The 10,501-nt window shown below is 36.3% G+C and overlaps 1 long non-coding RNA gene across 1 annotated transcript; it reads right to left on the reverse strand.

Moving 5' to 3' along the window:
* Nucleotides 1-8,407: 8,407 nt before the first annotated feature.
* Nucleotides 8,408-10,147, reverse strand: LOC119775148. Its single transcript, XR_005279618.1, has 3 exons — nucleotides 10,115-10,147; nucleotides 8,732-8,776; nucleotides 8,408-8,507 (listed from the first exon to the last, which is right to left on the reverse strand). It is a non-coding gene; the product is annotated as an uncharacterized LOC119775148 (long non-coding RNA).
* Between the last annotated feature and the right edge of the window lie 354 nt (nucleotides 10,148-10,501).

Here is a 10,501-nt window from a genome sequence, read left to right on the forward strand (position 1 = left end):
TAGAAAATCTATGGGGTATTGTGAAGAAGAAGATGCAATACACCAGACCCAACTATTCAGAAGAGCTAAAAGCCACTATTAGAGCAACCTGGGCTATCATAACACCTGAGCAGTGCCACAGACTGATCGACTCCATGCCACGCCGCATTGCTGCAGTAATACAGGCCAAAGGAGGCCCAACTAAATACTGAGTGCTGTACATGCTCATACTTTTCATGTTCATACTTTTCAGTTGGCCAACATTTCTATAAATCCTTTGTTTTTATTGGTCTTCAGTAATATTCTAATTTTCTGATATGATGAATTTGAGATTTTCATTTGTTGTCATTTGTAATCATCAAAATTAAACAAAATAAACATCTGAAATATATGAGTTTGTATGTAATGTATGAATATAATATACAAGTTTCACTTTTTAAATGGAATTACTGAAATCAATCTACTTTTTCATGATATTCTAATTTTATGACCAGCACCTGTATTGCCACACTTTGGGCCACGTAATACCAATTTAGCATCAAATAAATGAGGCAGCCTACCTCAGCATTGTTGCTGACCTTATGTCCTTATGACCACAGTGTACCAATCTTCTGATGGCTACTTCCAGCAGGATAATGCGCCATGTTATAAAGTGAATCATCTCAGACTCATTTCTTGAAACTTTTCCACTTAAGTAATTGTGAATTGAGCATATTGACAGACAACATTTTATTTTTTATCTTAAATGCAATTTTTTTTTTTTTATAATTACTGCTCTAAATGTATTGCTCTGTGAGCTAAAGATCTGTTTTGGTCTCTATACTTTAATTAAATAAATCAATTCAAGCTAAAATGTAAGAGTCTATACTGAGCCTGATCTGAGATTTTCTTGCCTTTTAGAAAAATGTCACTTGGGGTAAAACTCCCCCTGCAACCCTGATTTGCATTTGTATAGCTCACAGCATTTTCATTTACATGTTAAAGCCTCCCCTAGAATTCCATGGGGGGGGAGGCATGGGGGGAACACTGCCTAAGAAAGCCCACGTCAATTTCTGACAATTTATGGGAGTTTTCGGCGATGCCTGCAAATTACCGTAAACTGCCGTTAACCTGAACTGCCACCACAATCTACAGTGCCGCATATCTACGAAAATCCCACTTTTCATGCAGTGTATGCTGCTTCTTTTCAATAGTCATCCCCTTGATCTTTTAAAACACTAATAGACTTAATAAAAACATGTCAGTGAGTGACAGACATCTTTAGGCCTGTCTTGGGTGCGCTGAAGCCTCTAACTGTATTGCTCTGAAGTGAATAAAGTTAATTGTTTCCTAAAACATGTTTTTCTGCTATCTACTACAATCACAGTCCATTGACCCAGATAGGAATGCGAACAAAGCATAGGCAATGTAGCACTTTATAAATTGCTACAATGTAGTAATTTATAATGGTGAACAAGAGAAAAAAGACACATAAATTTACCTTGTCCTTTGAATTTGCAGATTTCTCTGGTGTATGCTGGTAGAAATCAATAGAGACATTTTAATCTGGATATATTAAATCAAAACACACATTCATTAAAAGAGACAGGAATATAGGAAATCATGCTCAATAGAGTTAAAGCACGATCATGTTTAATTGGTCTTTTTTTTTCAAAGTAGATTTAGACAAACTCTTACAGCTTAATTTAATTAGGTACCAATTGAGGACTATTTCGTGATATTGTTTCTTGACATAAATTTTATAAAAACAAAAAATTATAATTCACATTAAAGAATAAATGTACCTTCTCTTCAATGCTTCATTTTCTCGTTCCTTTTCTTCTTCTTTAGATCTGAGAAGTAAAATACACAGATTAAAACCATCTCACAACAAAAGCTAGAAAGGCAATAAGATGTTTATCTAATACTTTAATAGTTCTCTTCTACATCATTTATCCTTTTTAGAAACAATAGGATATAATAAATAACAGTTAGATCCACAAATGCCCATATTTGCCATATTACATTCAAACTCTGCAAAACAAACCATAGCACTGAGTATTGTCAGCACTGCAGACAGTATACATTGCCCTAACCCTACCCATTACCAACACATACCTTACCATAAACCTAACCTAAACTCAATTCACACCTTACATCTAAACCTTACCCCCACCCCAAGAACAGAACTTTCTCCTCATGAGGACCAGTCGTTAGTCCCGACAAGGACTTCTAAGTGGGACTTAGAAGTACTAGTCCCAAAATGTAGCATATTCCTGGGAAACTGTCCTCACCAGGAAACAAAAACATGGCCGTACATTACACAGAAACACACACACCCACACACAAAGGACCAATAAACTGTGAAACAGCAAACCCAATTTAATTAATTACAAATTGAGGACTATGTCGTGAAATTGTTTCTTGACATACCATAAACTTTATAAAAACAAAAAATAATGTTACTTATTGAAGTATAAATTCACCTTCTGTTCAACGCTTCAATTTCTCGTTCCTTTTCTTCTTCTTCAGATCTGAGAAGTAAAATACACAGATTAAAACCATCTCGTAAGCAAAAGCTAGACAGGCAATAAGATGTTTATCTAATACTTTAATAGTTCTCTTCTACATCATTTATCCTTTTTAGAAACAATAGGATATATTAAATAACAGTTAGATCCACAAATGCCCATATTTGCCATATTACATTCAAACTCTGCAAAACAAACCATAGCACTGAGTATTGTCAGCACTGCAGACAGTATACATTGCCCTAACCCTACCCATTACCAACACATACCTTACCATAAACCTAACCTAAACTCAATTCACACCTTACATCTAAACCTTACCCCCACCCCAAGAACAGAACTTTCTCCTCATGAGGACCAGTCGTTAGTCCCGACAAGTACTTCTAAGTGGGACTTAGAAGTACTAGTCCCAAAATGTAGCATATTCCTGGGAAACTGTCCTCACCAGGAAACAAAAACATAGCCATACATCACACACACACACACAAACACTGCAGACAGTATACCTGTTGCAAATGTTAGAAGGAATAATATTGCATTTGTGAAAACTGCTAAGTCTGACAATTGACAGTTGCAAGCTAACATAGTACATGCTGTACATATTTTTATCAGCACAAATAATGTAGACAATTGGTGTACATTATGTTACATATTTGGGCTTTATATCTAGTGCTTTTTATTGTGTGAAATAAATGTTATTCTTATACCCATGCCATACTATAAGTTTGTCGTTTTTCTGAGCTGAAATACTGAATGATAAGACAAGATACCATAGGATAAGGTAAGATACAATTTGTCACTAAGATGTTGTTTTTTGCATTGTAGTTTCTAGTGAGAAATTGGTCTTCATACTTGAAGCATGAATGACTTGGGGGAAGGAGCATTCCGGATTGGAGTGAGTAGGTCAAATAACTCTAGTAGAGGGAAAGAAAAATGCGACAGTGACGTTGGATGTAGGAGTTTGCCCTTAAATCGAAGGATTGATGGTTCAAGCCCCGACTCCGATTTTCAGTGTTGTTGTGTTCTCGGGCAAGACACCTGCATTGTCTACTGATGGTGGTCAGAGGGCCCGATGGCGCCAGTGTACGGCAGCCCCGCTTCTGTCAGTGAGCCCCAGGGCAGCTATGGCTACATTGCTTGCCACCATCAGTGTGTGAGTGTGTGTGTGAATGGGTGAATGAATGTAGTGTAAAGCGCTTTGGTCAAGTCTCCTGACTTGAATAAAGGCGCTATATAAGTACATGCCATTTACCATTTACCATTCCTGGGAATTCTACTATAAATATGCAAGTAATGACAAGCACAAAACATTTCAATGTCTTGTTGCCGACATTGTTGGATTTCAATAAAACTGTAATTATAAATAAATATCTTTGCCTATGAGATTGGTGCTGAAATATTTAAATTGGTCTTTAATGTTAGATTGTGTAAACTAAATACTACTTTTAAAGGAGTAAATATAAATATTCTCAGTGGTGTAGTTGTTTATTTCCTGAAATATCTAGGTGTTGAACTAAATACTGCTATTAAATAAATAATTTATTAACATAGAAAACATCCATACCTGATCTACTTGTGTTTTCTGAAAAATGTGAAACCATCTATCTCTATCCACGATTCTTAATCCATGAGGTAAAAAGTGTGTGCCTTGTATGTGCTCTACCTTTGGAGAGATGATACCATGTCTTCATGAGATTTCACAGATGAGCTGTTGAAGAAAAGAAAAACTGAAAAAGACCTCACAGTTTTAAATTGCTCAAAAAAGTAAGTAAAAGGTAAAAAAAAATGTAAAATCCAACCCTAACCCTAATCTTCACCTCTTCAATCAGGTCCAGAAATAACTTTTACTCATGATGAATGGCATAGATTTCTCAAAAAAGGAAATCAAACACTTTCGTTATCTCCTCAAAATCCTCCAAGACTGGATTCTTCGCAGGGCCCATGCGGGAAACCGGAATGTTTACATCCCATGCAATAGCCAAGACATCGCAAACCCCAAGATGCCACCTTCCGGTGGCACAACTTCCGGTGTAAACTTCCGGTGTAAAGGGCTAATTCATTCCCAATGGGCAAATCCTAAAAGGGCTTTGTTCTACATTCAGTCATTCAAGCACACACTCACTACAAACAGCTGCCCTGGGGCTCACTGACAGAAGTGAGGCTACCATACAGTGGCGCCACTGGGCCCTCTGACCACCATCAGTAGCCAATGCAGGTGAATTGTCCTGCCACAACATGACCCAATGAGACTGAAAGCCAGAGCCCGGACTTGAACCAACAACCCTCTGTTTGTGGGGCAGACCAAATGCTCTTTTTGGTCATTTTCAGCCTTAAAGTCTCTCAAACTTACCTTGCCAAACTTCAAAACGTCACTTCAAGAAAGATATTTGAATTTTGTTACTTTGTACAACTTTCAATAAGAAAACACTCAACAAGGTTTGGTTTGCTAAGTTTGTACAGCAATTTTGCGAGGTCTATTAATCTCTTACATGTGATTTAAGCATTAAAATCAGTGCAGCTTACCTTTTGCCATAATGTTGGCCATGTCTGATAATCCCACTGTATGACAACATCACAAGAAAGGTAGCCTGATCAATTTCTTTCAGACAGGTTCATTACACAAGTAACTCTTTATAGGGCTGCTAAATCATTCAATTTAGCTGCCCTAAATTGATTCTTGTTCATTGCAATTCAGGCAAGATGTTTTACAACTCCGTAAACAGGTGCAAAATTACCTGTTTATGTCTGAAAAGCCATAATTATTTGCTATTCTTAGTGGTGTAGTTGTTCATTGCAAAAAATATCTATGTGGAGAATGAATATGGCTATTAAATGAACAATGTATAAACACAGTAAAAATCCACATCTGGTCTTGTGTTTTCTCAAAATATACCATCTATCACTATCCAAAATTCTTAATCAATGGGGTAAAAAGTTTATACAGTGTATGTACTCTACCATTGGAGATATGATCCCTTCTCTTCATCAGATTTCCCAGATGATCTGTGGAAGAAAGGACAAATCGTGAAAAAGATATCAAAATTTTAAATTGCTTAAAAACAGTCAATGCAAAACACCTTCCTCAAGTAAAAGAATCTAAATCAGGGATTTACAGGATTATTGTATGTATATTTGTGAGTTTCTCACAGGTTGTTTTTCTTTACATTCTGTACATTAATTTTTGGTACATTTAGAATAAACCCCAAATTATTATGTTTTTTATCGTAATGGATAATATGTCCGTCACACTTTGGCTTCCTCCTCATTATTAAGTTTCTGAATACATTATAGAGGTGGTTGGTGCACATTGGTTGCAATTAAACATATTCCAAAAAGAAAGTCCTAGAAAATGACTTTACCTGTGATGGGGAAAAAAATATTTTAAACTATTCCTGTTAGGCCTCTAGTTAATTACTGTGATTGTGAGCTTATTTTGAATTCTTTATTGCACAAAGTATTTGCTCAAGAAAATATCCTGTTAGACAAGGCTAGATGAGAGTCTTATCTTGATGATGGCTCAGAAGCCGTTTTCCAGTTTTATATGTTTTGTTAAGAGAAAAGACTCATTTAGATGTAAGGTTATTAACCTATTTGTAGAAAGTTTCTTTGTGTTGGGATCTGGAGGCTGTCTAACTTTCTCCACCAGAGGGCGCCTGAGATCTTCCTCCTGAGGGCATGAGCTGACTTCTACACACTTGTTTCCTGTCTGCTGATTATGAGGCCTACTTAAGGAGGAGGAGGCTGACACTTCCCTGCCAGAATGTTTGCCAGTAATGGTACAGCAAAACCTGAGCCAGCCTCTCTGACCTGTAATCAGATTTTTGTGAACAGTCTGACCCTGTGTTCTTCTGCCTCTCAGATCCTGACTTATCTGGTTACCTGCCAGATCCTGGAGGGAAAAAAAAGGCTTCCTGGAACCTGGCTGTCTGTCCTCCGCCCTCAGCCTCCCGACCAGCCTCTGGACCCACAAGGTTCCCCCCCTGCTGATCAGATAACCCTCTGAGCAGGTAATAATCCAAGTCACCATTGAACTGCAAGTTTCCTGGATCCACTCTGTCCTCCTCTAGTGGCTTCCCTCCCGTGACCAGTCTGACGAGCCAAGATCCTGTGCACATTTCTGTAAACTTTGTAAATAAACCATTTAACTTTTCCCCTGTCTGAAAGAGTGTTTCTGCATGTGGGTTAGACGCTTAGACCCCAACATGACACTTTGTCTATTAGAATTTCACTTCTTAAGTAGTTAATGAATCCTGTGTCACCAGAGCAGGCAGAAAATAGGCAGAGATGGTATCTGGTCTCTGTTGCTGGAATGAAGAGCATTGATATAATTTCTTGTTAATAAAATAATTATTTTTCCAATAGGTTTCAATGAACTATCTATGTGAAATGTTCTTCATTGTAATGTAAAGTAATATTTAATATTGAACTGTCATGATCCTGGCCTGATTGCTCAATCCACTCACCTGTTTAACTCTGCCCGGTTTCTCATTACTGCTTATCTGATCCACCTGTTTGCAGCTCCTATATATGCTGTGTGTTTTCCAGCTACCAGTGCCAGAATATTCAAGCTGTTTTGTGTCAGTAACTCTAGTATTCTGTTTGTTGTTCTGATTACCTGATTGTGACCTGTTTCTGTCCTGTGGAACCCGAGTTTTGCTTTGCCCTTGTCTGCTCTTTAATCTGCCCTGTTCTGGACTGATTCCTGGATTTGGCTGGCTCACCAAACTTGGACTGTTTTTCTGACATCGGCTTGGATTCCCCTTCTGTACCTCATCGGCTCTCTGATTTTCTGGTCTGTGAACTTGGTTCTGCTACGACTTTGGCTTTGGACATTTCCTTCAGGACTCTGTGCCCCTCGGCTGGCTTCAGCTCCACTCAGAAACAGGATCCGGTTTATCTGTCCCAGCTGACGAGCAGCCATACTGGGAGTGTTCAATAAAGGCTAGTTTTGAACTATCCAGAGCTGTCTGTTTTTGAATATTTGGTCCAAGGTTTTGAGCACATTAGAGAAAGCCTTCCTTCATCTCATTTTCTTTTCATTAACTTTCATTAACCGTATTCTTTATAGCTATGAACAAAAAAATGAAATCCTTCAACAAGCTTTTCACAATTGTGTCAAAAAATCTAAAGAATATTCCTGCCATTGAAAAGCAAATCCTTAACACGGGATCTAGAGCACACAATAAAGATATCTTAATGAACATTAAGAATACATGTACTTTGATAGTGGTTTTTTGGTTGGACACCATATTAAAGTTATAGAGGAGACAAATGGTGCTGATTTGAGATTATCTTTTCTGCATGTCCTAATTACAAGGCTTAACGTGGCAGATAATGGTTGATAAACATGGGATAAACTCCTGATAAAGGGTGATGTAGGGTTTACCTTTCTGGTGTAAAAGTGGATGAGCAAACAATCAACAACCATAAGATGGACGTATACAAAGTTTTTATTTGGTTAAGCTTGTACAGTAATTCCAGCAGGTTCTTTATCTCTTATGTGATTTAAGCATTAAAAACAAAACGGCTCACCTTTTGTCATGATCGTCATGTTTTCTAATCACACTGTTTGAGAACGTAACAAGAAAGCTATCATAATTTAAGTCCAAGAGACCAGCTCGTTACATAAATATACCGCTCTCGTTTGTTCAGCTAAATCATGCAAAATGGAATTTTGCTCATACCTACCTAGACAAGACCTTTTCTAAATGGCTGCAATATTTAGCTTTTCATAATTTTTCATAAAGCCATAATTTGTCAGGGGTGCACTTGTCCATTTCCAAAAATTTAAAATCTTCCACTATTTTTTAGCTTTTATGTAGTATGTAAACTTTAATTCTATATTTCATTAAGCTATGTAATACTGATTTATCAAAAAGAGTACAAAAGGAAACCATAGAAAATCCGATATGCTTTGAAGGATTTAATTTAAGATTGATCTTTGGGGTACTCAAAGAAATCCAAGTATACCTTTGGTTGAGTGGGTTTAGATTGTCTTCTTCCTTTTCAGGGCCAGCTCTGTATGAAAAGCACATTAGGATTTTATTAAAACATGTAAAGAAAGTACAGACTGCAAATTCCCTACAAATGTAAATAAAAGCAAATGGACTGCCCAGATTAATTTGCTGAATTCTTCACTAAAGTTATTTGGAGCCTAGAAGCCCAGCAAAGGTACAGATAACATCTGTCACTATTCAAGATTCTTAATGAGGTAAAAAGAGTATACTTTGTATGTGCTCTACCTTAGGAGAGATGATCCCTTCTCTTCATCAGATTTCACAGATGATCTGTGGAAGAAAGGAAGAAACATTTTAAATTGCTCAAAAGCATTCAATAAACAACTTCCTCAATTAGGAGAACCTAAATAAGTGATTCACAGGATTATTGTATATTTGTGTTGTTCAGAGGTTGTTTTTCGTTACATTCTGTACGTTATTTTTTGGGACATTTAGAATAAACCCCATATTATTATGTTTTTATCTTAATGGATAATATGTCTGTCCAACTTTGGCTTTCTCCTCATTATTTAGTTTCTGAATACATTATACAGGTGTTTGGTGCACATTTGTTACAATTAAACATATACCAAACAAAAAGTCCTGGAAAATGACTTTATCTGTGATGGGGAAAAAAATATTTTAAATTATTCCTGTTAGGCCTCTAGTTAATTACTGCGATTGTGAGCTTATTTGAATTGTTTATTGCACAAAGTATTCCCTCAAGAAAGTCATCGGTTAGGCCAGGCTAGATGAGAGTCTTATCTTGCTGGTGGCTCAGAAGCTGTTTTCCAGTTTTATATGTTTTGTTAAGAGGCAAGACTCATTTAGACATAAGGTTATTTCAACAACCTATTTGTAGAAAGTTTCTTTGTCTATTAGATTTTCCCTTCTTCAGTAGTTAATGAATCCTGTGTGACCAGAGCAGACAGAAAATAGGCAGAGATGGTATCTGGTCTCTGTTGCAAGGATTAATATTTGCTGCTTGAATGAAGAGCGTTGATCTAATTTCTTGTTAATAAAATAATTATTTTCCCGATAAGTTTCAATTAATTCTCTATGTGAAATGTTCTTCATAGTAACTAAAGTAATATTAAATATTGAAAACATTCCTTTACCTAATTTTCTATTTATTAACTTTAACTGTATTCTTTATAGCCATGAACAAAAAAAAAATGAAATCATTCAACAAGCTTTCACAATTGTGTCAAAAAATCCAAAGAATATTCCTGCCATTGAAAAGCAAATCCTAAACACGGGATCCAGAGCCAACCATAAGGGTATGTTAATAAACATTAAAAATGCATATACTTTGACAATGCTTTTTTGGTTTTGGTTGGACACCATATTAAAGTTATAGAGGAGACGAATGGTGCTGATTTTAGTTGATCTTTTCTGCATATCCTAATTACAAGGCTTAAAGTGGCAGATATTGGTTGATAAACATGGGACATTTAAAAAACTCCTGATAAAGGGTGATACCTTTCTGGTGTAAAAGTGGATGAGCAAAAAATCTACAACTATAAGATGGTCATATGCAAAGTTTTTATATAGCTAAGCTTGTACAGTAATTCAACCACGTTCTTTATCTCTTATGTTATTTAAGCATTAAAAAATAAAACAGCTCACCTTTTGTCATGATCCTCATGTTTTCTAATCACACTGTTTGACAACATAACAACAACAAAGTTAGCATGATTTAAGTCCAACAGACCAACTCATTACATAAATATACCGCTCTCGTTTGTTCAGCTAAATCATGCAAAATGGAATTTTGGTCATACTAATCTAGACAAGACCTTCCCTAATTGTCTAAAAACTGCAATATTTAGCTTTTCATGTTTAAAAAGCCATAATAATTTGTTATTGTCAGGGGTGTAGTTGTCCATTGCCAAAAATTATGTAAAATCTTCCACTATTCTTATTTTTTAGCTTTTACAGTATGTAGAATGTAAACTTTAATTCTATATTTAATTTAGCTACGTAATGCTGATTCCTCAAAGAGTACAAAAGGAA

Source organism: Cyprinodon tularosa, unplaced genomic scaffold (genome assembly GCF_016077235.1).
Source record: "Cyprinodon tularosa strain WSP-4 unplaced genomic scaffold, ASM1607723v1 ctg852, whole genome shotgun sequence".
NCBI lineage: Eukaryota > Metazoa > Chordata > Actinopteri > Cyprinodontiformes > Cyprinodontidae > Cyprinodon > Cyprinodon tularosa.